At 36.4% G+C, this 27,449-nt stretch overlaps 1 long non-coding RNA gene across 2 annotated transcripts; it reads right to left on the bottom strand.

The window, feature by feature from the left end:
• Window positions 1-1,248: 1,248 nt before the first annotated feature.
• Window positions 1,249-27,449, bottom strand: LOC133244385 (uncharacterized). 2 transcript variants are annotated; one of them, XR_009735391.1, is made up of 7 exons: window positions 26,884-27,449; window positions 22,876-22,911; window positions 21,577-21,679; window positions 10,182-10,208; window positions 4,446-4,499; window positions 2,396-2,577; window positions 1,249-1,929 (listed from the first exon to the last, which is right to left on the bottom strand). It is a non-coding gene; the product is annotated as an uncharacterized LOC133244385 (long non-coding RNA). The 2 variants fall into 2 exon arrangements; XR_009735392.1 differs by having other exon boundaries at window positions 2,396-2,547.

Below are 27,449 nucleotides of genomic sequence, written 5' to 3'. Positions count from 1 at the left end.
TTTAGGAGTGCCAGTTCCTCCACCAGCTAATCCAGCCCTCACAGCTCCAAAGGCTTGTCCAATTTTGGAAGTGGTTTAGGAGGGAACCTGCAGGATCCAGGATTCTGGCCACCAAGCCAGAGCAGGGGGCCTAGAAACAGAGATTGGCATTGGTTTGATTTTTCCGTTTGCCCATATTATCCCCAGATCTTAAGAAAGAGTGCTGAAGGATTTATTGGAAGTGAGAAAACCAGATGCAACATAGCCAGCTACTCATTCTAGAAGTTGGGAGGTTATAGAAGAGAAAGGGGACAATCTCTTAAGTGCAAATCTGGTGAATTAGAGAGAACAGGCCCAAAGCAGCAGAACAAAGCTTAAATAAAGAGATATTGTTACATGAAGAGATGGCCTTTTGTCCTTTGTTCTATTACTGGTCAGAGGACGCGGAGAAAGCCTGAACCGGAGACAACAACTCTGCCAAGTGCCCTTGAGAGGCTCCACGGAGGTCAGCAACAAAGCCCGACACTAGAGGGGAGCAGAAAGAAAAGCAGGACTGGAGAGGATAAGTGAAGTGAGGGGAAAGATCATTTCTTAAGCCAAAAAGAATCCAAGAAGAGAAGTACCTCTAGAAGACACGTAGTTAGGGAGTAAGGGCTGTTAACCTCTTGGGGCTCTGACTACAGTGGAAGACCTTGCAAGCCTATCACTGTTTTCATGGGCAGGAAGAGGCCCTTTCCTGTCTATTGTTCCTCTGGATTATAAAACACTGACCTCTTTATGATTTCTGTGGGAAAAATGGTTGCAACCTTCTTAAAAGAGCCCCCTCAAAGCATCCTTTATATCCAGTACAGAAAAAACCTGGGTTTATCCTTGTGTACAGTATTTGCAATGAACTGAAATCTCCCCTTACTCCCTTTCTTTCTCTAATGATCAAATAAGAGAGTGTCAACAAAAGGATCAGAGGGTGAGAGATAAACCTGGAATAAGATGTAAACATTTAAGTCATCTGACTATACATACTATGGCACTGAGGATGTTATCAACATTTTAAGGGTAAACAATTTTACATTCTCTTTGGATTATGTAATTTCTTCTATTATTTAAATGCATGCATCCTGAGAGTGAATTGCATGCTTTTTCCTTCTATATTTATCCCAATGCTCTGAAAAAGGATGTACACATAAAAAGTGCTCAATAATAATAACCTCCATGAATGAAGTCATCACTACAGTCCTGCCATTGTATCAGGTATTTAATCTTCATAGCATTTCTATATAGAAAGTGCTGATACAAATTCCACTTTGCAAAATAAGACTGTGCCTTGTAGAGATAAAAGAGTTATTCTACAGTTACATTATTAGCCCATGAAGAATCAGGAATTAACTCCAGTTTTATTTGTCCCCCAAACCCTGGAGTTTAACCAGAACACTATTCTGCCTCCCTAAAGTTCTGATGGGTGATTTGACAATGTATCAGAGCCTGTCATCACACACCTTTGGAGAGGGACTTCCTGCATCTCTGGTTCTAGCCTGTTGGGCAGACTTGGCTGAGCCAGCCTCCGAGTTCATAGCTTTTCTGTAGGTACCTCCTCTTAGCTGCTCAGGCACAGCCCACAGAAACCAGAGACAGAAAGTGGCACAAAAAGACAATGGCCTGCCAGGACATGGAGGAAGCAACTTGCACAAGTTTCCCGTCTTCTCAGTATATTATGTCTTTGGCATTCTCTGTACTTAATAACCTCTAGCTGACTCATTGTGAAAATTTAGTGCTCAATAGTTCTCCAAGTCTCTGCTGTTGTCTGTACTGAAGTGACCTTGTGGCCAATCAAAGAGAGTACCTTTAAAACAATGGAGAAGGCCAGGCTCCTAACCTTCTGCAGAATTGTTTTTAATACTTCCTGCAAGCTGTTGCCGGCGTCTTTATTTAGGCTGTATTTCTTCATTTCAGCATCTATGATTAGCAGATATATAAAGGAACAAATGGGTTTAATGTCCTGAAATGGCAAAACAATGATATGTGGGCCTCCTCAGAGCAACAAAAGATCAAAAGACATGAAGGAGACTTCCTGCTTCCTTGTGATTAGGAGTCAAATTTCTTGTACCTGTCTATGAGTCAAGGGGAAATTCATGGCCACCTTGAGTGCTTTGAGTTCTTCCTTTGGAAAGTCCCTTCTTGCAAGTAGACTGTGACAGAGTGTGGAGGAGGAAGGGAATCCTTAAAGGGCCCCTCTGCTGATTTAGTCTGTCTTATTATGGGAAGTACAGACTCACATTCCTTTAGGAGGCAATGCAGGATCATAACTAAATAGTGACCCACTGGGTCTGGGCATCTATAAAATCTAGGAACTGTGCACCCAGCATCCCAAGGAGTACTATGGGTGCCAGTGGATCCATTTGGAATCACCCTCTGCTCTTACCAGACTTGCCATTTCTCACTCTTGACTCAGCACTCCCACCAGACAGGATATGAGCCTGAGTAAGGCCGTGTTAGCTCTAATTCCAGGTGCATTCTCTTATTGACTGTGTGATCTCAAGTAAGATACTTGACTTCCAAGGACTCTGTCTTCATCTGGAAATGGAGATATTGATAGTATCAACCCTATGGATATATGATGAAGAATAAAAGAAGCAAGTATATAAAATTCTGTAAACAATTACTGCCTATATCCTAAAACCCCAGTGAATGGGCACTGTTAGTATAAGTAGCTGAAGTATTTTTCCCCAGACTGATCAACTCTACATTTTTGTTCAAAAACAGCTTGATTAGACTCTCAGAACCAATTTTTAGCTTATCCAAAGTACAATTAAAATAATTAAAGGGGAGGAAAAAATATCCACAAACTATTCTGCGCTTCCCTTGTGTCCATCCCAAATCAGTTATGAGTGCCAAAATCACTTTTCTTCATGTCTTTCTTCTTACCACCAGATAAATGGGAACAAAATCTCAGAACTCCAACACTTACATCAGGTGATTCTTGTTTTAAGTTTGATTCTCTCCTCCTCCCTTCTTTTCCTTTCATAAACACCACATATCCTCTAAGCATTCTGCCCCATAACCTCCTGGGTATACCTCATTTGTATAAAAATTCATCTAAGACCAACCAACAAATGGGGGTCCCACCAACACCAGCTATGACCATTTTGCCATGGCTCTGTTATTTAACTTGCATGTGTGTGTGTGTGATTTCAGTCATTACAGTTATTTTGAGTATTCATTTTGCTTTACACAATTTCCCATTTTTACCTCTGTCCTACTTCTAAGCAGGTCCCTTGTCTGCTTCGGAGATGAGTTCAGGTATGTTGGTATATTTATGAGTCTATCTATAACATTTTTTAATGTCCAGATAATCCATAGTCTTTTTGGGTTCAGAGATGCTTCAATTATCATCCAGATTTCATATGGGGCCTTGAAAGGGTCTCTAAGGAGGTAGTTAGAATCACGAAAGGCCATTCTTTTCATCTTCACCATTTTGATAGGAGCAAGAGATTTAAACATCTTTCATTGAAAATATTAAGACACAATGAAAATTGCTGTCCCAATGCTAACTCTTCGTTTGTTAAGAAAACTATGATTATTTGCTCCTTCTCTTTTTTCTATTAGAGAAATTACCAAGTCTGAGTATTTCACTTACTCAGCACTCTTCATTCAAACTCTGACTCAAATTTGAGTATTGGCTACTGAACATCCATACTGTTAATATTTTCTCATTTGATATCTTGTTTAGTCTCCTGTAAAAGCTCTTGCAAACTTATTATTATTATCTGTATTGATGGAGTAGTTAAAGGTTAGAAAATGCAAATGATACAGACCCATATTCTGATACTGATCCCAGTATAGTTCCACCACCTTATGCTGCTTCTATGACATTAATTTTATAGTATGATTGGGATTATTTAAAATGTTCAAGGTTATGTCTCCCAAAGGAAAGAAGACAACATGAGGGAAATGGAGTTTAAAAAAAAAAGCAAGTGAAACATAATTTTGTTTAAAAAGCTGGAATAACTCAACTATATAAAACAGACTGAGAATGTCTACATGATTTTATATCTATTTTGACATCACAAAATAGCAACTTTCAATTTAAAACTCATTCCTTCTATATATTCTATTTAAATCTATTTTAATTAAAAGGCTTAATTTTAATATTGAACTTTTATGTCATCCTTATCTAGTTGACCCTCTGGAATACTGCTGAGTAATATGACATTCACAAAATTACCATTGTGTCCACTTACATGATTTAAAATATATTCTCAATAGCCAGAGTATCCTCCTGACTCTTTGAAGCTCAGCCATCATGTGTTTCAGAGGGCCTTTTACTCGGGCTTTCAAACCACTTTACAGACATCTCTTTATTCTCCTTTATTTTATAAATTGGGAAATAGATCAAATAGAAGTTAAGTGGCATATAGAGGTCAATAGCAGATTACTGGAAAAACCAAGGAAAGACATTACCCTGGACTCACCTGTAGTTATCACTCAGATAATTTGACATTTCTTCAGAAGGTTGAATGAGAAGCCTATGAATGAGAAGGCAGATTAAAGAGACTGTTTTTTTTTTTTGAGAATTTCTGAAGCAAATTTGCAATTAACTCTGATAGAACCAGCATCTTCTTTCTCCATGCCCCAAAATCTAAACTGAAATCAGGCTGAGTGTTCATCTTTTCTTATTATTTGTCACATCTGCTAAGAACCAATGAAGATACAAATATTTGGAAATTGGGCTTCAATATAAACTCCTATATGGAGTTGTTTGAAAGAATGACTTTATAAAGAAGCAAGTATTTTTGATAAAAGATTGCTCTTTGCTGGTGCCTATCTCTCCACTGACAAAAAATCTTAAGGAAATTACTCAGAGTTTGTAATTAGTCTTAAAAGCCCCAATGGCATTAAATATTACTGTTGATAAAAATTCACATAACCATTTGGCTATTGCAGCTCCAGCTTTACAATCAGAAGTTTCTAGATCAAAGGATTGCAAACTATGGCCCTAGGACCAAATCCATTTGCTGCCTGTTTTTGTAAATAAAGTTTTGGAATACAGCCTCCTTGCTATTTATTTGCATGTTGCCTCTGGCTGCTTTACAAGAGCAGAGTCTAGTAGTTGTGACAAAGACATAACCTACAACAGTCTAAAATAGTTACAGTGCAATCATTTACAGGAAAAGTTGCCAGAAACTCTTACAAATTAAACAATGTATCAATCCTGGCAGGAGTGAATAGTAACCTTGGCTATCTCATAGCACTCATAAAGTTTAACATCCAAAGTCTCAAGCAAAATTTTCCAAAGGTCCTTCCTTGAGACCAACCACTTTGGAGTCAGGCTCATCAGGTTCTGAATTCTTCTCTTAGCAGGGTCACTTTGCAAATGTCAAGCCAGTAAAGCAGATGATGACAATTTTGCTGAAAGATTGCGTCAGGGGAGATAGGTTAGTAGGAACATATTTAAGGTCCTCGATTTTCCATACTTTGCTCTATTTACTACACTACTGTAGATGCACATCTCTGATTTATAGTCTGCCAAGTTAAGATTTCTGAATTTCTTGGCATGAGTTTGGTAGTACAGTATTACTTTGATTATGGTTTCTTATATCTGGCATAAATATATTCCCTTTGTGCATATTCTTTTTAGATGCAGTACAAAATAGCATGACTCTTTACTTTTTTTCTCTCTCTCACCTTTTTCTTTAGGAGAAGCAGCTGTGAAGTCATAATTATGTTCACTTCCCACTGGCAACTGGCAAGCCCTTTATTTTTGTGTATTTGGAACTCACCAAGAATAAATAAAGTCCATTCCCTCCTTGAGGAGCTATTCTGCCATTCCATCTAGGGTTTCACAGTTTGCCAATTCCTAAAACAACTATTGCAATAAATAACTTCGTGCCCTTAAAAGGGGGGGCACTTATAAAATGAAGTAAAGGAAAAAAATCTCAAAAGAATATGAAAACAATCAACATCATCTCCAAAATATAGCAACAAATTTGCTAGATTTTTGAAAACTTATAATTATCGTTGTTGGTTAATTGGTGCCATAGATTACACAGTACTGACATGTAATTTTCTAAAACAAAGAGCTTTTTATCATATTACATTGTGCTATGGATTTAGAGACTTTTTATTTTATTTTTACACATTGAAGAACAAAGGGCAAAAATCCTGAAACGTGCAAGGATTTAGATAATGAATTGCATCCTAAATTTAGAAAATATATCAGACAATACAGAATGATTCATAGCTTTGTTTGTAAATGAATCAACTTCTCTTGGTTCAGATCTCGATCCAGACAGAAATAGTAATGAATATTTCTTCTGCTTCACATCGACCTTCAAAAAAGTCAGAACCTGGGTACATTATTTATGTTTTTATGGGAAAATGTATTTAATATTTGTAAATCCCTTTGGTTAATGCTACTGATTTTAATAAGCTGATAGATAATGTTTGTCTTTTAATGTTCATTACAATATTGATTTACTACACTACAGCTTTTGACTTTGTGGATCGCAACAAACTGGAAAATTCTTAAAGAGATGGGAATACCAGACCACCTCACCTGTCTCCTGAGAAACCTGAATGCAGAACAAGAAGCAACAGATAGAACCAGATAAGGAACAATGGACTGGTTCAATATTAGGAAAGGAGTATATCAAGGCTGTATATTGTGACCCTGCTTATTTAACTTACATGCAGAGTACATCATGTGAAATGCAAGCTGGGTGAAGCACTAGGTGGAATCAAGGTTGCCGGAAGAAATATCAACAACCTCAGATATGCAGATGATACCACTTTAATGGTAGAAAGTGAAGAGTAAAAGAGTCTCTTGATGGAGGTAAAAGAGGAAAGTGAAAAAGCTGGCTTAAAACTTAACATTCAAAAAAAACACTAAGATCATGGCATCCTGTCCCATCATGTCATGGCAAATAGAGGGAGAAAGTGCAAACAGTGACAGATATTATCTTCTTGGGCTCCAAAATTACTGTGGATGGTGACTGAAGCCACAAAATTAAAAGACACTTGCTCCATGGAAGAAAAGCAATGATAAACCTGGACAGTATATTAGAAAGCAATATATTAAAAATTGCCAACAAAGGTCTGTAGAGTCAAAGGTATGGTGTTTTTCCAGGATTCATGTACAGATGTGAGAGTTGGACCGTAAAGAAGGGTGAACACTGAGGAATTAATGCTTTTGAATTGTGGTGCTGGAGAAGATTCCTGAGAGTTTCTTGGACAGCAAGAAGATCAAACCAGTCAATCTTGAAGGAAATCAACCCTGAATATTCATTGGAAGTACTGAAGCTGATTCTGCAATAGTTTGGCCACCTGATGTGAAGAGCTGACTCACTGTAAAAAACCATGATGCTGGGAAAGATTGAGGTCAGAGAGAGGGGGCGGTTGACAGAGGATGAGATAGTTGATGGCATGACTGAATCAGGACTTGAGTCTGAGCAAACTCCGGGAGATAGTGAAGGACAGGGAAGTCTGACATGCTTCAGTACATGGGGTTGCAAGGAGTCAGACATGACTTAGCAACTGAACAATAATAATAGCGATTGCTAGAGCCTATGAAAAATTCAACATTTACTTGTAGATCAGTCTTTTTTTTAATAGGTGTTATTACTTCCTAACCAAAATTTTTAAAAGTAACTAGCTTCTCCTCAAAAGGTAACCTTGTTTGTTTGAAAATGTGAACAGACTGTAGATTCAAGACTGGCTTCACACTTTGTCCTGAAAAGCTACCCTGGATTTGGTATTTGACGTCTTCTTGATTGTCTGACCTGTGAAGAAATACTTCTGAGGGAGACAGATGTTTTTCTAGGACTCTATTGGTTAAAGAGCTAGGCTCTTTCTATAAAGCAGGTTTGAAGGTCAGACAAAAAATTGGGAATCCAAATGCAGGTATCGGTACTTTAGCAACATAGATTTCATGCCCCTGTCTGAGTTGGATTGATGGTGCTGCTGCTCAGTCGTGTCCAACTCTTTGCAACCCCACGGATTGTAGCCCACCAGTCTCCTAGGTCCATGGGATTTTCCAGGCATGAATACTGGAGTGGGTTGCCGTTTCCTTCTCCAAAAGGAAACTTAGGAATGAACCTGAAAGAGCCAGGGTCTGAGTAAACTAAAAAGAATGCAAAGAGAGACTTCTAAAGTTCTCTGCTTCTAAGATGAGCATCTCTTTTGAATTTTCTTCCTTAAAGAAGAATAACATACACAAAGATAAATTCATGGAAGTTGCATGTAATAAGTGACAACTTTAGGATACTTATTTCTAATTATCTTTCAGGGGATCGACCCAACTGTTACTTTGGAATTACTTCATAATTATGCGACTTTTGGGTGTGCCATATATGAGTACCAAATTTAAGTACCAAACCATGTATCCTATAGCTTTTGAGACATTTTAAAATCTCAAGCTTTAGTGTCATTTAATATTGCCTTTAGAGAAAAAGACTGTGAAATATAAGCAGTGTCCATTCCAGGATAAAACATAGCCTCTGATCCAGACGAGGATTCTGACCCAGGTGATGACCCAAAGGTTGCTATCCCAGTGGCAGCTGCAACCAACAGTAGAGACAGAACCATAGCTAGCTGTAACTGGCCATGCCACAGTGTCTTCACTCGAAGTCAGTAGGTACAACTAAAAGGCAAATGAGAAAGCATAAGGAAAGACAACAGTGAATAAAGTAAACAAAATAAAAAATGTAATTGTGAATAAAGTAACTAAAATAATTAATAAAAGTAGTGAAATCAATGTCAATAAAGCACCAATTTCACCCAGATTTTATTACCTCATTTGTACTTTTGGCTCAGTGGTAAAGAATCCACCTACCACTGCAGGACGTGTGAGTTCTATCTCTGGGTTGGGAAGATTGTCTGGAGAAGGAAATGACAACACACTCCAGTATTCTTGCCTGGAAAATCTTATGGACTGAGGAGCCTGTTTGGCTCCAGTCTATGGGGTTGCAAAAGAGTCAGACATGACCTAGCGACTAAAGAACCACACTAGAGTGGTGGCTATATATGACTGAATTAAAGCCACAGTCACTGGTTAAAATTTATGAATAGGAAGCCTGCACTGCAATCCACTGGATCACCTTGCTTTCCTGTCTCTGAAGTTTGCTTCCTTTCTCCCTTTCATTGATCCATTTGTTTAACAAGCCTCCATTAAGAGTCTACTGTGACTCAGATTTTGAGCCCTGCTCCTGCCTTTAGAATTGCAAATTATAATGGGATTATATGATATCAAGGGTCTTAAACTTTTAAAATTATAAAGCACTATAGAATTTAAAGAACCATTCAATGAAAAAGCTAGAATAATTGCAAATTATACATGTAAGAGATTAATTTGAAAAAATTCACCATAAGTACTTTTAATTTCAAAGAAGTATTTCATTTCTATTAAGAAAAAGAGATATGGAATTTTTTAGAGATAGATGGGCTACTCTGTACGTTTTTAACTTTGACAGGGACATTCTGGAAAATTTTGTGGGAGGACAGAATTTATCTTTGTGTTAACTTCAAGAAGTCAATTATGTACCTCAGTCCTCATTACAAATATGTTAGGAATTCAGAAACTTGTATAAACTTTCAAATATTCTGAGGTTTGGTGAGCAAACCCATGTCTACCCTGTTCATAAACTTTATGATGTGTCAAACACCGATTTGTTTTACCTTTCCTTAAATTCCACAAATGTAGGGGCCACAGTTGCCCACAAAAAAAAGCAAGGTCACAAAGATCTTCACAACAATTTGTAAACAATCTTGCTTAAACTGATAAACTCAAGTATTTTTTCTTTTTATGTTGGCCATTTAAAAAAGTGATCCTATTCAATTATGCCTTCTCTTAACGAATTGTCTGTGAACCTTAATGATAACTGTTTGGAAGAATGTTGCTAAATAGCAAACTAAACTTTTGCTGAAAGAACTGTATACCTGGTGACTGCATGAGTAGAAGTGTATTACAGCTGAAAGGCCTGTGTTTCAGTGCATAAATGAGTCAAGTTACATGAGTATATGTATAATTTGGCCACATAAATGATGTCACAGAAACAATATTTTTCTTTTTTTGACAATACAGTTAGTTAAGCTGTCACTTAAAAACAAACAAACAATCACACAGGATTAGAAAGAAAAATCTAACAAAGAAGTCAAACCTTGATCTATAAATCTGGCGTAGGGTAAAATGTTGCTGTAAAATACTAAATTACCTGATATGATCTCTGCCCAGAATAGTCCTTGAGGGATAAGAGAAAGAGGAAAACAAGAATTAATCATGAAGCAAATGTTGTATGTCAGTTACAGACAGACACACCTGACTAAGTAAGAAATAACAATATATTCACTAGTCAAACTCAGAAAAAATAAAAGAACTGAGGTTAGAGATACTCTGTCTCCTGTCCAAAGTCACTCCAGATCAGGTCATTTAATCTCTTTGTTAGGCCATTCACCTCCCCGAAGAAGACAAGCTTTTCTCTGGTCTGTCCTCTAGCACAAATGTAAAGTCATCCAAATATAGCGTGATCGTGGCCAGCTTCCTTTTCTGTGTTCCCTTCTCCCCTACACTCCCAACCAATTCTCCACTTATAGCTGGATATGACTCTGAAAATCAAGAAACACTGTATTGCCTACATTCAGCACTGTGGAATAATCTGAAATTACAACCGTTGTTCACGGTGTACCTACAACAGGTAAGAGCTGAAGGGTGGGGATTCAAAGATGATAAACACGGTTCATGCTCCTGAGCTATCACTCCAACAAATGGGATGAGAATGGCTAGGAGATGCTGAGGCAAACTTCTTGGAGCCTGTAGCTTTGGACTGATCAGGAAGAATTATTATAAGGGAGTTCAATCGACAGAGAAAACAACGGTAGAGGAAACTGCATGAGCAAACACAGAAACATTCTTACATTCTTAACTTCTCATATTCTCACAGAAAACTATCCTTAGCAATGTAACGATAATTGGACAAATTATAAACAATGATCATGACAAAGTGCTCTGGTAACGAAGGTTCTGCCTTCAATCCCTAATAGTGTGGTCTGGACTAAAGGGATTAACTCTGTTCTGTGGTATCACCAGCAATGCAAGGAGGTTAAGAACACTTCCTCTATCTGAGCATTCTTTATAGTTGCTTTTATAAGAAAATAAGTGTATCGCAAGCTGGACCCAGTGACTGACACATAACAAGCATCAATACATGAGTCTAATTTTTTTTTTTGTCATAATGATTCCTTCTACCAATAATTATTTATTTTCCAAATCCAGAAGATGAAATTTAAATATAAAACACAGTATTAAACTAAAGATAATTATCTTTAATTGTTGAATTTTTTACCCATTTTTCAAATCTCATGATGTCATTGGCTACATATTCCAAAGGTTTATCCTTGCTCAGCAGCATTCATTTTGCCACACAGAAGGTTTGTTGGATCCAGGACATTATGGTGATTGTCTAGGACATTCCATCTACATAAGATTGGGATCATTATTCCAAATGACGACAATGCAGTTCTTTGGGTTACTAACTAAAGCATAGGACAAGAAGGACAAAGTGCACACACACACACACACACACACACACACACTATCTTGTTCACTAAATAGTCAGTATCCTTTAAATGTTATGAAACCAAACTATTCAGTATTTTTAAAAGACATGTTAATTCTTTCCACCCAAGTGCTAACTAAAAAAGAGAGGAATCTCAGATGTCTTCAGGTCAGTGCTGAGACCTGTGGGGGCTTTCGAGCCGTTTCTCTGTTCTCTAGCTTACAGAGTATGTCCAGCCAGCAGAACTTGGAGAGGCATGCTAATTATGGCCACATGGGTGGCCCTATCCACCTGCTGCAGAGGCTTCAGCAGCTAAGACACTTCCGCTACCAAGTGTCCAGTCACCTCCCTGCTATAACACTCTCCCACCCAAACACAATGCAAAGAGAATTCTATCACTTGCCCTGATATGAGCATCAGGCACCCACAATCAACACACATATTCTTATGCCTATTCACAGAAATTCTTAAGGCACCAACATCTCTTCAACACTAGCAAATTATTACTCAATAATAAGGTCCATCTCTATTTTAGTTTGCCCATACAAACTCTACCTGTATCCAACAATATTTATTCAATTAACAAATTAGAAACAATTACTACATCTTCAAACTATACCTAGGGAAATTACCATGCCATTTTATAACATGCATTTACAATATACTGGAAATACAATCCTGTCCTTAAGTTAGCAAATTTTAATTAAGCTAAGAAGTCATAATTTCTCAAAGTTTTTTTTGTTATGACCATGTTTGTCACTTTAAAGAGAGCCCCTGCTCAGAAAATATGGAAGAAATAATCTATCTGGAGACCTTGGTGTTCTTGACTATTCTGAAATTCTTTAAATAAAATATAACGTGGTAGCTGTGTTCTACATGTCAAGACTATTCACTGTGGAGGCTTCAGAGCCAGAAAACAAGCTCAAAATAATTAGATTTGAACAAAATCATTTTGGTTATTTTGTTTCTGATAGTAAGGAAGTGATTATTTTGAGAAAGGCCAAGAGCACCTAGACAGCAGGTTTAGATTTTTTAATAAAATTAATTCAGAAAAAGGTAATATCTTCTTAATCTCTTTCCCTTAAATCTTCTCTCCTGTCTCTCTCTCTCTCTGTCTCTCTCTCTCTCTCTCTCTCTCTCTCTATATATATATATATATATATATGTATTATTCCCAGGTTACACTAGTAGTAAAGAACCCACCTGCCAATGCAGGAGATGTAAGAGACCTGGGTTCCATCCCTGAATTGGAAAGATCCCCTGGAGGAGGGCACAGCAACCCATTCCAGTATTCTTGCCTGGAGAATCCCATATAGAGAGGAGCCTGGTGGGCTACAGTTCAGGGGGTTGCAAAAAGCTAGATATAACTGAAGCAACTTAGCACACGTGTACATATATTTTACACTATGTATTATATAAAACAGCAGTCCCCAATCTTTTTGGCATCAGGGACCAGTTTCATGGAAGACAATTTTTCCACAGACTGAGAAGGGGGATGGTTTCAGGATGATTCAACTACATTACATTTATTGAGCACTTTATTTCTATTATTATTGTATCAGTTCCACCTGAGATCATCAAACATTAGATCCTGGAGGTTGGGGGCTCCTGGTATATAATATATAATATATATTTGCAAGAAACAGTGGATGAAGGAAAATGAATGTAATCAATAATAGTTTAATAGTACATTTATCTGAATTATCAGATTATTCTCAAGTAGCTCATTAAAAGCAATAAAAAGTTCTATGGACAATGACTCAAGTAATGGATCTGTGAAACTTATGATATTTCAGGTAGAATTTTCCTGTTAATCACACATGAAAGATGCAGTCACTCATAATGGACAACTGTCTGATGCTCCTAAGAAACACGGAAAATTCAGAGGTAACTTAATAAGCTTGCATTGTACCAACGATAACAAATTCTTGAACAAAAATCAGATTTCCACTCTGGAAGAGAAGAAAAAAGCTTTTGAATAGTAGTGTTCATCACCAAGGAAACTGGTTGAGTAACATTATTTTTAAAAAGATACTAATGCAGAGAACAAGGCAGTAAGTCAACCTAACCTGGCAACGGGTTTTGTATGGAACTCAATTTTTATATATGCCAGTGAAATATCTGTTGTAAGGCTCTCTTAGAGATGAAATGATCCATTCCTCATATATGCACAAAACCGACCAGTGCATTCATTATCTTTTTATCAAATGCAGATACTTAATGGATAATGAAAACTTAATAGCTTGACATTCCTCAGCTATGAACAACTAATAATGGATTACTCTCTTTGGTCTTTATATCATCTTTAAAAAAGTTAAAGTTCATGGCAAAATTGAAGGGAAGGTACAAAGATTATCTGTATGTGCCCTTCCCTTACTCTTTTATAGTCTTTCTCATTATCAACATCACTCACCAGAGTGGCATACTTGTTACTAGATGACCCTAGATGAACACATCATAATTAGCCAGAGTCCACAGTTCACATTATGGTTCACTCTTAGTGCTGCACATCTGATGGCTTTGGACAAACGTGTAACGACACGTGGTCATGTCTATGATAGCGCACAGAGTAGTTTAACTGTCCCCCAGATGCTCTGTGCTTCACCTGCTAACTCATCCCCTTCCGAACTCCTGGCAACCAGTAATCTTTTTATGGTCTCTATCATTTTTACTTTTTCAGAATGTTTAGTTAGAATCATACAGTTGATAGCCTTTTCAGATGGACTTCTTTCACTTAGTAATATGTCTTTAATGTTCCTGTCTTTTCATGGCTTGATACCTCATTTATTTTTGGTGTTCAATAATTTTCCATTTTCTGGATGGACCACAATTTATTTATCTGTTCACCTACTGAAAGACATTTAGATTGTTTCTGAGCTTTGTCAATTAAAAATAAAGCTGCTACAAGCAACTGTATGTGGGTTTTTGTGTGGACATAAGTTTTCAGCTCCCTTGGGTAAACACCAAAGGATGTGATTGCTGGATCATATGTTAAGAGTATATTTTAGTAAGAAATTGTTAAAATGTCTTTCAAAGTGGCTATTCCCTCCGTACCATCTGCTTCCCTCATTGGAGATAGGTAGCAGCTCATCCTAAGCCACTGATATCAACCATGATTGGATTGTCAACTGTAATCCAAAGTACCTTTCTCTCAACATCCTGTCTCCTTTCAATTAAGGGTTTTACGCATAGATGTTTTGCTTTTTTCTCAGACTTTTATCATTTACAACTTTGTTGATTTCACCTGATTCAAACTCACAAATACATTTAGACATCTTTCCTATTTCCTCCTATTTTTCAACTCTTCCTCACTTACATGCTTAAAATTCCTGTTCCATTCTGCCTTTGCTTTTTTTTTTCTTTAAATTCTAGAAATGGCCCTAGTTTGAGCAGAAAATACAAGATTAATGCAAATAAAATATTTTCAAAGGTAATTACATACAATTAAAAAATCTTCTTGTGCAAACATTCTTAAAAATACTTGAATTCTATTTCAGAAGTTCTATAAAATATCTCAGGGCTTCCCTGGAGATCCAGTGGTTAAGACTATGTGCTTCCACTGTAGGGGACACAGGTTCAATCCCTACTCAGGGAACTAAGATCCCATAGGCCACGTGGCAAAATATCTCAACTGTACCTTCCTTCTTCTTTAATTAAGCAGGCTTTTTATTAAGCTATACAAATTCAAAATAAATAAAACACTGTTTTATTCAATTGTATTCATATTGTTATACTATTGTATTTTTCCTCATTACATACGAACTCTTAAACAATATCATGTGTTAATTAGGCTTTAGAAGTTAGTCTAAAAATCAAAGTAAAATTGTTAAACAATTGATTTACTAGGAAACTTCTAGAAAATAGCTAATTTCAAAATTGGGGACTTGTATTAAATGACAAATGTCAAATGCAGTTTTTAAACTATTTGATTTCAGGGTCAAGATACTTCATATTTTTGCTGAGCCACTTTCCATGGTCAAGTTGTTTCTAATAGCTATGTCAGAATAGAACACATCTGAAGGCAAAGACAAAAACTAAACCCCAAACATGAAACAGAACAAAAAGAAAATATCTCTGAAATATAAAAGCCTCCTTATAAATCTAAAGTAAATGTAGAAATAATATTTCACAGAAATACTGCTTATGAAATGAAATCAGTTGCAAAAAATAAGGAGCAATTTGAAAGAACCATTTATGAAATTAATGGAAAAATTTCTCTCACTTTATCCCTCATACCACTTTATCTCTAGATGCCACATTCAGCATAATAAATGAGACTGAAGTTCATTGTTTTTATTTTTATTTTATTCTGGTCAATAGGGCTAAAGGGAAATATAAAAAGCAGAAGACCCAAATGAAGTACAAGTGAATTAAGTATGGCTACTGGTATAACTCATAGTTAATATAAATTGAATGACCTCTTTGTGTAACAAAATTTTTCACCATAGAAATAGGCCCCAACTCACATTCATCATGTATTTGCAAGAATGAATCACTTCCAGAACCCATCCTATTAATGAGACAATTGACCTCTGGTACCCAATTCGGAACATCTACAGCAGGTTGGCAAGCAGGTTTCAGCTGTGAAACAAAATCCTACTGATTAGCTTTGGAGGCCCAGAGTGCTGTATTAAGGATTCTGAGGTCACTTCTGTGATGGATGACAAAGAAGGTTGTCAACAGACGAAGTTAATGGCTGACCCAAGACTCTTCTGATATTAAAATTCGTAATAGCAAATAAATGACACTCATGTTACACCATCTCCTTCTCTGGTTACAGCAGGTAGCAGGTGTAATCTCTGCCATGAGCAGGGAAGAAGGTTATGTAACATGAGTACCATTTATCTACTATCGCTTACCCAGAAAATTTTTGAAAAATATTTTCTGTTACTCAGAAGTGCAGAGGTTCTTTACTTGTGAGTTGTCATGTTTATACTGCCTGAACTCCTTTATCTACTGTCCCATGGAGATTCTGTCTGAATTTCACTAGGTAATGTGCTGCCACTACTGGCATGGGAAAATAGACTTTGTGCCTAGAGTTAGGCAGAAAATCATTTTTCCGTAGAAATAAGACTATGCATGACAATTACATATAACTGTTCAGCAAACATCAAGAAAATACAATATAGTCATGACTAATATATACATATGTGTGCATGCTAAGTCATTTCAAAATATATACATATATATTATATATAATTTTAGTAATAAGCTTTATGACAGTTTCAGGCTTAACACTAAACTTGCACAAAACTCTCTCATGGGATAATATAGAAACACCACGGAGTTTTGATGTCAAAGGATTTCTAACTTCCTAGAATATGGTAGCTTCCCAAGTATGCTGATAGCCCACTTTCCCCCTTGGAATCTACATGTTTTCAAAATTTCAAAGGGTCTCAAACTTCAGGAAGATATCTGTGACAAACCAAATAAGATATAGGAATGTTTTACAGGCTATAAAAATGCTATCAAATACAAGGTATCCCAACCTGTGTGTTACCTTTTATTTCTCCCGCCTACCCATATTGCTTTCTTATCCTTGATTGTGTTTAAAGCCGTACAAATAGTCCAGAGTGACTCCCCAAATGCTTGGCTTCCTGTCTGAAAGTTTCAAATAAGGCTTTTGGGTGTGCATCTTTTCTTCTGAGGACAGGCTCAGGGCAAGAGAGAAGGTAATTTAAGTGGACTGGTTGCCTGGGTGACACTTAGCTGGGTATTGCTTTTAGAGAGTCATATAGAGAAATAAAAAAGACCAGTAATAAAAAGCATTTTAGCTTGGCTGCTGGATGCAGCGGAGGGGATTCTGATAAAGGAACTGTTGAGAAATGTCAGAGCTGCTTAGAAAATTAAAATTTTAATAAAAAGATGCTATTTTTAAATGAGGGGATGAACCTATCCTAATCCATGCTTTATTCAAAGAATAACACATAAAGTAAATGCATTTTAGAGTAAATCACAGTTCTTTGTAGTTTGTAATCAACGCCCATAAGTTCAGTTAGCAGGCCATGAGAGGGAAAGTTATAAATACCAGAAAGGGTATATACGATGACACTTCAAGTCAAAGTGAGCACAGCCTACAGGAATACAGGAAGCAAGTGCTGCAAATCATAGGGAGAAAAGTATCTATTTTATTTATTTATTAAGAAATTGGAATGATTTTCTTATCTAGAGCAGAGATCAACAAGCTAGACTCACAAGCTGGCCTATTTTTATAAATACAGTTTTATTGGAACACAGCCATGCTCATTCATTTACTATAATATCTTCTAAGGCTGCCTTAGTACTACAAGAATGAAGTTGAGGAGTTATGATAAATCATATAGCCTGAAAAGCCTAAAATATTTAGTATCTAGTTCTTTTAAAAAAGTTTGCCAACCTCATTTGCACTGTAACTCTTAGAGGGATAATAATTAAGAATTGGAAGTTAGAAGGATAGTTTAGTAATTCCATTCAGTTTTCACGTGTATTACTGTCATTTCATTCAATCAGCAAATAACTGCAGGAATTTCCCATGTGCCAGACATGATGGATGATGCAAAAGCACATTGGAGTAAGTGTCCTGCTCTAGCTTGGTATTATAGAGACCTGAGTCTGAAACCCAACTTCATGAATTTATGACTTTGGGAAAGTTACTCAAATTCTCCTTCAAGCTCAATTTTGTGATCTGTCAAATGGTAATAGTCATGATCATCTTTTTCCCTTCCTCATGTCAATATGGAGATGGGTGTAGTCATCAAAGGGTATGGGTGCTATTTAACATCTGGATTTAGAATTTCTAAAGAGTTTATCTACACAAACAATCTTTGCATGGTGGAGCCTAATGTACTGTAAGCATGCAAAATCTTTTAGTACTATTATTATTTATATGATTTTCCAATCAATTTCATCTTTTTTATTTTTATTTTCAAAATATGTTTATGACCTCAAAAAAATTAATCATTTATGCAATAGGAATTAAGTTATATATTCAGAGTTTTGCCATGGGAGCTGTGATACAAACCAAGTTGACTTTTTTCTGAGGCAGGGGAGAAAGTCACCATATCAACTGAATGAATCATTTGCTTCTGCACCATGTAGACTCAGACACAGATAAGACAAACTGACTTTTCTAAAAATCCCTGCAAACCAATCATTACAAACATTAACTGGGTCAATTTTGCCAGGAGGCAGGATTATTCTTTCCCGCACTGCTTTTGTATTTCTTAGACTAACATATTTTTTTTTGCAAGTGTCATATTAACAACATATTCAAATGTCTAAATATGCTTATAAGGTGCTTTGAAAAACAGATTAAAAATGGAAACAAGGTTTTAGGGCTTCAAGAGTAAGAAGCATGAATGAAGTTCATTAAATGAAACATAAGACACTCTTGAGACAAAAGGATTAACTCAATGGTAACATCATCAACAACATTTCAGGAAAGAGGAGAAAACAGGAAATGCAGGGACACTCCACAAATGAGTACTCCATTTTTGGTTTAGACTCCCTGCTGGAAGATACTACTGTTGCTTCTTTTACTTTGTTCCTTTCTCTGGAGCTTAAAAAAATCATGTTACCCAGGATTGGCTGTTTCTGTGACTCTTCATGCAATCTGACTGGCATATAAAGATATTGCTATAGGTCTCTGGGTACTTCAGTTTCTACTGCCTAAAATATGCTCCCAAAATTAGAAAACATGAGCTTAACTTTTATAATGGCTGAAGATGAATTTACAACCTTCAGAAACATAGCTCTATAATTATTAACTCAAAAACCATTTTAAAATTTCCCCTTCCCCAACCTCCCTTCTTCCAACAAATAACATTTTCCCAAGGGAAGATTTTGTAAGAGCTTTTTAACAGAGAAAACTCTTAGGGGAGAAATGTAAAATTATAACTATGCCAATGGAACCTAGAAATCAGGCAAAATATATAAAAAGGAAAGGGACTTTCTTTCTCTAGATTTACATGTTCACATCTTAACAGATGAAAGATGCCCTCACAGAGGTTTAGTTTGACCCTCTCATCTGTTGTAATTTCTTCTCATATTTACCTGCTTTCTTATCTTTACAGCACATTGTCACTATGTTGCTTTTACATCATTACTGACTCTTCTGCATCATCTATTTGAAAGAAACTCTTATGAGATCAGGGCCCCTTCTCTATTTAGCTCAGTACTCAATGCACAGTAGACATTGAATAATATGTGCTGAATAAATAAATGAATAAGATGCTCTGTGACAGCGTTTATATACCACCTCTGGTTGACTTTCATTCCTAGTATCTACCAAGAAATAAACAAGTTTCCTACTAATACACTTGGAAATCAATTTGAAAACTCTAATGCACTAGACAAATATATATATATTTCTAAGATACTAGACAAATATAAAACTTTTGATTATTGAATAGTTTTATTTAATGGTCAGAATAGTCCTCAGATATTTTTTAAACCATAGCCCTTTATACATCAGTGGAGAAATTAATTTTTTCTAGACTTAGCTTGAGTTGGTATGAAATGACATGTTTTCCAACTCCCAGCCAGGTGCTCATTTGGCTTTACCCAAGTAAGCATCATCATTGCTGAGCAAAGAAAGGAATACTGACTGAGTACCTATGATGTTATCAACAACTTTGTTGGATGTTTGTGGTAAATAGTGTGGTTGCTGAATAAACATTATTTTTTATAGGACCTCCAATTTTTCAACACATATTATTCAATATCTATTGTGCATCAGTCATCAAGCTAATAGAGAAGGGGGCCTGTTTCTTCAAACAGGTGATGCAGAAGAGTCAGTAATGATGTAAAAACAACTTAGTGACAATGTGTTATAATGATAAGAATGCAGGTAAATATGATAAGAAATTACACAGTCAATATTTGCTCCAGAGTGGAATTCTGTTTCGTCCAAAGCCATTCATGCTAAAGGGAACTCCTGACAACAGTTATTGGTCCAGGAGTGACTGTGCAATCTAATTTGGTGCATTCAAACCAAAGGGACAGACAGTGCCATACTTGGGCAACACAGTTGTCTCTCTCTCTCTCGTTCTGATCATTGCTGGCACCCATTTGTGGACATGAAGGAATCCCTCCTTAGAATGAAATGACTGCTAAGGAGAGCAGTGTCACTCTTTAGAGAGACAACTTGTCTGCAAAGGGCCAGAGAGTAGCTTAGCTGACTTGATGGTCCACAATCTCTGTGACAACTCTCAGCCATTGTAGCACAAAAGTCATCAGAATTCAATCAAGTTTTATTTTCAGAAAAAGCCATTGGCCTGTTTACATCATTGAGTCATCTTGACATAGTTAAGCCATGCTGCTTTCTGGAGCTCATCCTACATATTACCTTCCAATTATTTGTGATGATAAGTATTCTCATAACTTAATTTTAGTAAAAATATTTTTTAAAATATTATCATAGCCAAGTCAAACTAGTTCATCACTTTATAAACATTATTTTATAGTATTCACAAACCCTGTAAAGTTGGCATTCTGAGATTCATTTTTAAGATGAAAAATAGAGCCAAAATTTCAGAGTTAACCTGCAAAACCTGGACTTGTACCCAAATAGGCCTGATCTTCCACACTAAAATAACCCAGCTCTCTGTTATCTACTTCTCAGCGCTTACAAATGAGAGAACAGTTATTGCTTCAGTCAAGTTCCAAAACCACTGAGAACATATCAAGCAGAAAGTGATTTCAATCAAGGATCCGTGTGCTTACAAAATTTTTGGAAGGGCTAGAAGAACAGACTACTTTTAAACTTTCAGTTTTAAGGTCATGCCACTATATATGAAACCTAAATGACAGGCAGCAGCTACTGCTCCTGATTCTAGTCACTGCAGTGACCATAGCCCTTCCCATTCAGGACACTGACAGCTAGACCCTAAAATGTTGTGTGGCACCACTATGACCCCTCACAACTGTCAGAACTTATCTGCCAGCTGCAACACCGGCAAGAAAATGGCCCCTGCCTCGCTTGTGATTTCTGGATCTCATCTAAGAGTGTCTAAGAGACAGAACCTAGCTGCAAAGGAGTCTAGGAATTGGACTTTTTAACTTGCCAATTACTTACATAAAAGGGTTAAATGGTGAGTAAGTAAGATGTCTCCTCAGAAGGTTGAATGAGATTTCTCTTCAGAATGGCTTGTGAGTACAACTCCCACACCTGTAAGAGACTGAGCACTTAAGATAGTTAAAAAAAAATTTTTTTGAAAGAACTATTTCCTCACCTCAGTTCCATCAGCTGAGCCAGTGTAATGACTTCATAGTAATTTTTCACTGTACATTTGAGGGAAAGTAATGCATTCATTATTAGAATAAAAGTGGTTCATGTGTATAAATCTTGCCCTTGGCAAAATAAATTAACAAAGCCCATGCCAATGGTAAAGATGGCAGGGTTGTGATTCTAACAGTCAAATTCCATAAATCCATAAAGGAAGCAGCTTTCCTTTAACCAAAATAATTTACATTTCCTGGATGAGCATTGGTGAGGTATTAATCTCCCAAATGAGACATTGTGGCTACGGTAAATAAATTAGGTAAGTGTTCAATTGGCCTAAATATATACACACATACACTCAATTATTTAAAGCATGGGGTACTTTATACAGAAACACATCCCAGCAAAGCTATGGGGAAGAACAGAACTGCCAGTACAGAGAGCACTTAGGGAATTCATTCCAGAGCTTTTCACTTAGCATAGTACAGGTTTGGGGGTAAGTAATTCCACTACTCTCTATGCTCTCTACCTCAATTTCCACATCCCTGAAATTTAGGGGTAATAGGAAGATAATGAGAAAATGTGTGTGAAAATGATTTGTGCTTCTTGAAGAGCACTGTAGTATGTATGCAGGAATATTGTTATTTATGATGAGATGGTGTCATAAGCATAAATTTGGGTTCTTTGAATTATTGGCATAGAGGAAAACAGCAAATCTAGGTCAATGGAGACCTTTTTCTCAGACTGTCTCTACTATAAATAAAACACAAAAGAAACTTCTCTAACTTTCTTGGAAAAAATTGTCAACTTCTACAATTATTTCAATAAATAATCTTCCAGAAGGATACAATTCTAAGGTAGGTGCAGTATCATTTTAAAAAGAGGTTTGTAGGTCTCACTTTCTTACATTTCTAAGCTATCCTCTGAGAATTAGAGCTGTATATATGTTGTATTAAACAAGCCTCAGGACTGTGCACAGAATTCTTTCCTGGGTATCTTATTTTAATCTGATTGTAGCAAACTTCCCATAAACTTAAAAAAAAAAAAAACTCATCCATAAATTTCAAATCCAACGAGATTTCCACCTTCCCTGGGAATTAGAGAACTGAACTGAGTTTTGTATAAAATCTGACAGCAAAATAAAAGTCTTACCTCAGAATCGTATTGAAAGTACTACATCTCTGCAACCTGGATGATGAACAAAATATAATTTTATTTAAATTTTAGTAAAAACACTTGAGTGTTATTATGAAGTAGCTATTTGTTTACTATATATGATCTGTTGATCTATATAATGAAGCTATAACATTAAAATATATTTTCAAAACATGCTATTTCTACATACTTGTTTTTATCAAATATAGTTATAATAAACTCTTTCAAAACACAGACCCCATCTGATAAAATATAACTAACATGAATTTTGGAAATCTGTTTGATAATGTCAGGGGATAATGATTTGCTAGCAGATTTGATTTATAAAAGTGATGTAGATTCTGGATCAATGGGTTTTGAGACACTATAATATCAACTTTAAAGCGTCACTTTCCTTTCCAGGGTAGATTAAGTAAAACAGCACATTTGCTCCATCTTGTAAAGAATCTGAGCACAGAAGGGAGAAGAATCTGGGCTTCTTCCTGATATATTTTCTTTTCAGAAATGCTTGTGTTCATAGTGGACTATGCATTCACCATAGCCCACCAGGCACAGCTGTGATATTTGCCAACATCACTCTAAAAACTTAAGTATAAGAAAGTAGGGAATCAGAGTGGAGCAGAAACTCATGTGTTACCTGAAACAGAACACAAGGGCCACCCTGCCTACCCTTCCCTGAAAGTGTGAACTAGGCATCACCCCCTAAACAATGGACATTGATTGTTGAGCAGCTGTTCTGTAGAAGGATCTCTAGGTTTGGATGATGTGGGCAAGGAAATAAAAAGTCATCTTAGATATAAATGGAAATGCTTGGAATCTAGTCAGAGAGCCACCACTCAAAATAGCAATCCCCCAAAGCATAAGCAGTAAATGGCATTCTGGAAGGTGTCACTGGAAATGTGGTCTGGGTGTAGTGGTGGCTCAGATGGTAAAGAATCTGCCTACAATGCAGGATACCTGGGTTCAATCCCTGGGTTGGGAAGATCCCCTGGAGAAGAGCATGGTAACCCACTCCAGGATACTGGCCTGGAGAATCTATGGACAGAGAGGAGCCTGAAGGGCTACAGTCCATAGCGTTGCAAAATGTTGGACACAACTGAAGCAACTTAGCACCCATGCACGCACATGAGTTCAGAGAAAAGAGATTTCTGGGTCTGAAGAGGTAATGAAGACTTTGTGGAGAAGGCAATACTTAGCTGGTCTTTGTAAAAACAGGCATCTAGAAAGTGAATGAGGAAATCTGAGAGAACGTGGTGGGAAGGGTATCAATAAATCTTAAACTGAGCAAAGAGTTCAGACAAATCCCCAGTGTTCTACATAATGCTCGAGAGAATGCTTATCCATGATTTGCACATAAAATATTGAATTTGGAAAAGTCTTATATTGAATTCCCTCGCCATTTGTTGAATGCAGCATAGCACACTAATGTTGCAGAGAGGACATAAAACAAACAAATAAACAAAGTCTACACAAATACTCAGGAGAGAAAATGAACAACCTCACAGAATTTCAAAAAGAAAAAACTGTGTCTCTTGAAATGTATGCAAACGTTTATTTGCTGAGCATGGCCAGATTACAAACAGGCAGAGTATAAGATTTGGGAAACAATGGAAAGGGTTACTTTCCTACCACCCACAGCACGCAAACCGGCTCACCACCAGGCAAAATGATTAAACAACGCTACGGTTATGTATTTATTCTTTTGGCTTAAATCTTCTCTTAAACAGCAAATAACTCCAAGAAAAATTATGTAGTAAACCTTATAAGACATTTAGGCTTTAAAGAGAATAAAATCAATATATCTCCCTAATGTTAGAAAATAATGAATATATTCTTAATTTGGATTATATACTTCTATGTTTAGTAAATAAATGTTGCTCACTGTATCTTTTATATCGTCTGTACTCCATTAGTTAGTGTAAAATATTAAAGAGCAATGCAAAGAACATGTGCCCACAAGAAAATACCTCAATATATAAATGCTAATACCAACTTTTGAGACACCATCTATAGGTCTTTGTTCATATCTGACTCTCTCAAGGGAGAGGCTTGAACATCATATTTAAAATTGCAACACTTTTTACTCCACATACAATAACTTCTCACCCTCTTTATTCTACTTTGCTTTTCCACAGCATTTAAACACATTCTACAATATTAAATGGCATCATTGTACATTATGTGTGTTGTTTAATTGCCTGCTTTTCTCCACTAGGATGTAAGCCCTACAACCCAGTGACCTCAGCTTGTCTTTGTTACTGATGTATCCAAGTACCTGGTACATAATGGGTAAGTGTTTAATAGATATATATTGAAAAAATATGTTTGTATATTATTATAATTCATGTAAATACAAAATCTCTATTTTGGTAGCACATAATATGCAAATGCTTAGAAAAAGGTCCATAAGTACCCTCACAGAATTGTTCATTGTTTAATCCTAGGATAGGATTAAAACATTAAAAAGGCTGTTCAATTTTAATCTGATAACCTTCTACATGTGATAATTTTTATAATCAAAAACATGGATTATGTAAGAAATCATAATGTCAAAGTGTATTTGAAATAATAAACAGCTCAGAATAAATAACATGTTTTGATAAAGAGTAATAGAAGAGGATTCTCCTTACCATATATAAAAATATAAGGTTCCTAGGTAGAATGGTAGTGATAAAAGTATAGAGCTACAAATCGTGGAACCAGGCCGACATCTGATATAGATTACTTAGCATAAATGAGAAAACACTATGTAGGAAAGGCCTTTCAAATCAGGGAAGAACAGAAAACTGTGGAAATAATAATTGAGCTCTTGGGAGTAGGGGTAAAACAATGTGAATTTGGATCTTACATCAAAAAGGAAAATTAAATAGATTTGTGAATATAGAAACATTGCACTAATCACTGTAGAAAATATCATAAATAGAGCTAGAAAATATCATAAATAGAAAATATCAAAAATAGAGCTAAATTTCTTTCCAATACTACCTTGGAAAGAAATTTTGAGCAAATATAGAAAATATTGGATGGAGATCCTTATTAAACCAAGGTTTCATGAAACCAAAAGAAAATCACTAAAACTCTGGTAAGTGAACAAAGCTCTCAGACATCCAGTACTGAATCGGTCATAAGCCACTGGTTTGGTTTTCTGCCTTAATGGACAAATACAGCATTTACAGATAATTATTTTATACAGAGTGAGCCTAAGAGTAGTCTGAAATCTACAAACGGTATATTTGCCAAATTTTTTAAAGGTTTTAAGATCATAGGAGTACAGGTCTCTGCATAAACCGAGACTTCCTACATTTATTTTTATTTCAGTTTAAACACAAATCAAGGATACTGGTTCAATGACAGGCCTGTGCAAAATAATCTAGGACAAAAGGTTATTTAATTGCCCAGAACAGGGAAAATCTGTCTCTCTACCATCCTTGTCAATAATAATTAGCCCTTTCTGAAAAGAATGTTGTAGATACACAGTCAAAATGATCCTTAAAGGGAGGATATAATTTGGCTTACAGAAATCCATTACCAACAAATAACCACTCATGGAGGAAAAATACAACAAGGCACCACACTTGGAAGTGATGATCACAGTAAATAGCACCCCAAGCGTAGACTTAGTCTGCTATAAGAAACTATCATGTTGTCAATTAAGTATTTTCTCAGTGATGACACTTTGAAATGGAGAAATACAAAATACGCTTTGAAATGAAATGAAAAGGAGTCACTCTCAGTACCTCTCTGTCCCCCTCCCCTGCACCCTAAATAAACCTACACGAGAGAAAATCTAACTGTCCTATAAAAATTATTTTCCTGGCTCAGTTTCATAAGAGACCAGGAAATAATATAGCATCAGTTTAGAAACCAGACAGGGCTTGGCCCACCATGTCCCCATAGAAAATCAATCCAGGTGTCCCAACCCTGCTTGGTGGCCTTTAGGCTGCTTCAGAAATCGATCCCAGAGAATAAGAAAAGGGCAGCGCCACAAGGCTCGGGAACACACACCTCAAATTGACAGATGATTCCTCCAGGGACTTTGCAATTTGAGTTCTAACTGTGGATTTGTAGACAAGGACTCTCCTGGCCAAGCACACGTGCTTTTGTGAGGTGATGTCATTTTTTTTTTTTTCCAGACTGATATTTTTGAGTACTTCGTGGGTTACTTACTAAGCTCAAGCTTTACATGAATTATCTCATTTTGCCTCCATAATAGCTCTTTGACATAGATGCTATTATAATTCCCTTTTACAGAAAGGATTAAAGGTACTTAAAGTAAGTCAGTTGGCTAAAGTACTGATCTGGTAAGTGAAGTCAATGATTTTTACTTTAAGTATTTAGAAAAAGAAATCTTTTCCTGGCATCTTTGTATTCATTTGTCTGGATGGCCAAAGCAAAATACCACCGACTGGGTGGCTTAAACAACAAAGATTTATTGCCTCGTAGTTCTTGAGGCTGGAAGTGCAAGATCAAGGTGTTGGCAGAGCTCATGTCTTCTGAGGCCTCTGTCCTTGGTTATAAATAGCCGTATAAACCTTGTGTTTCACATGCTCTCCTCTTCATGTTTCTCTGTC

The sequence above is a fragment of the Bos javanicus genome, chromosome 3 (assembly GCF_032452875.1).
Source record: "Bos javanicus breed banteng chromosome 3, ARS-OSU_banteng_1.0, whole genome shotgun sequence".
Classification (NCBI taxonomy): domain Eukaryota; kingdom Metazoa; phylum Chordata; class Mammalia; order Artiodactyla; family Bovidae; genus Bos; species Bos javanicus.
Note: the sequence above shows the minus strand (reverse complement) of the source record. Positions and strands in the feature narration are given on the sequence as shown.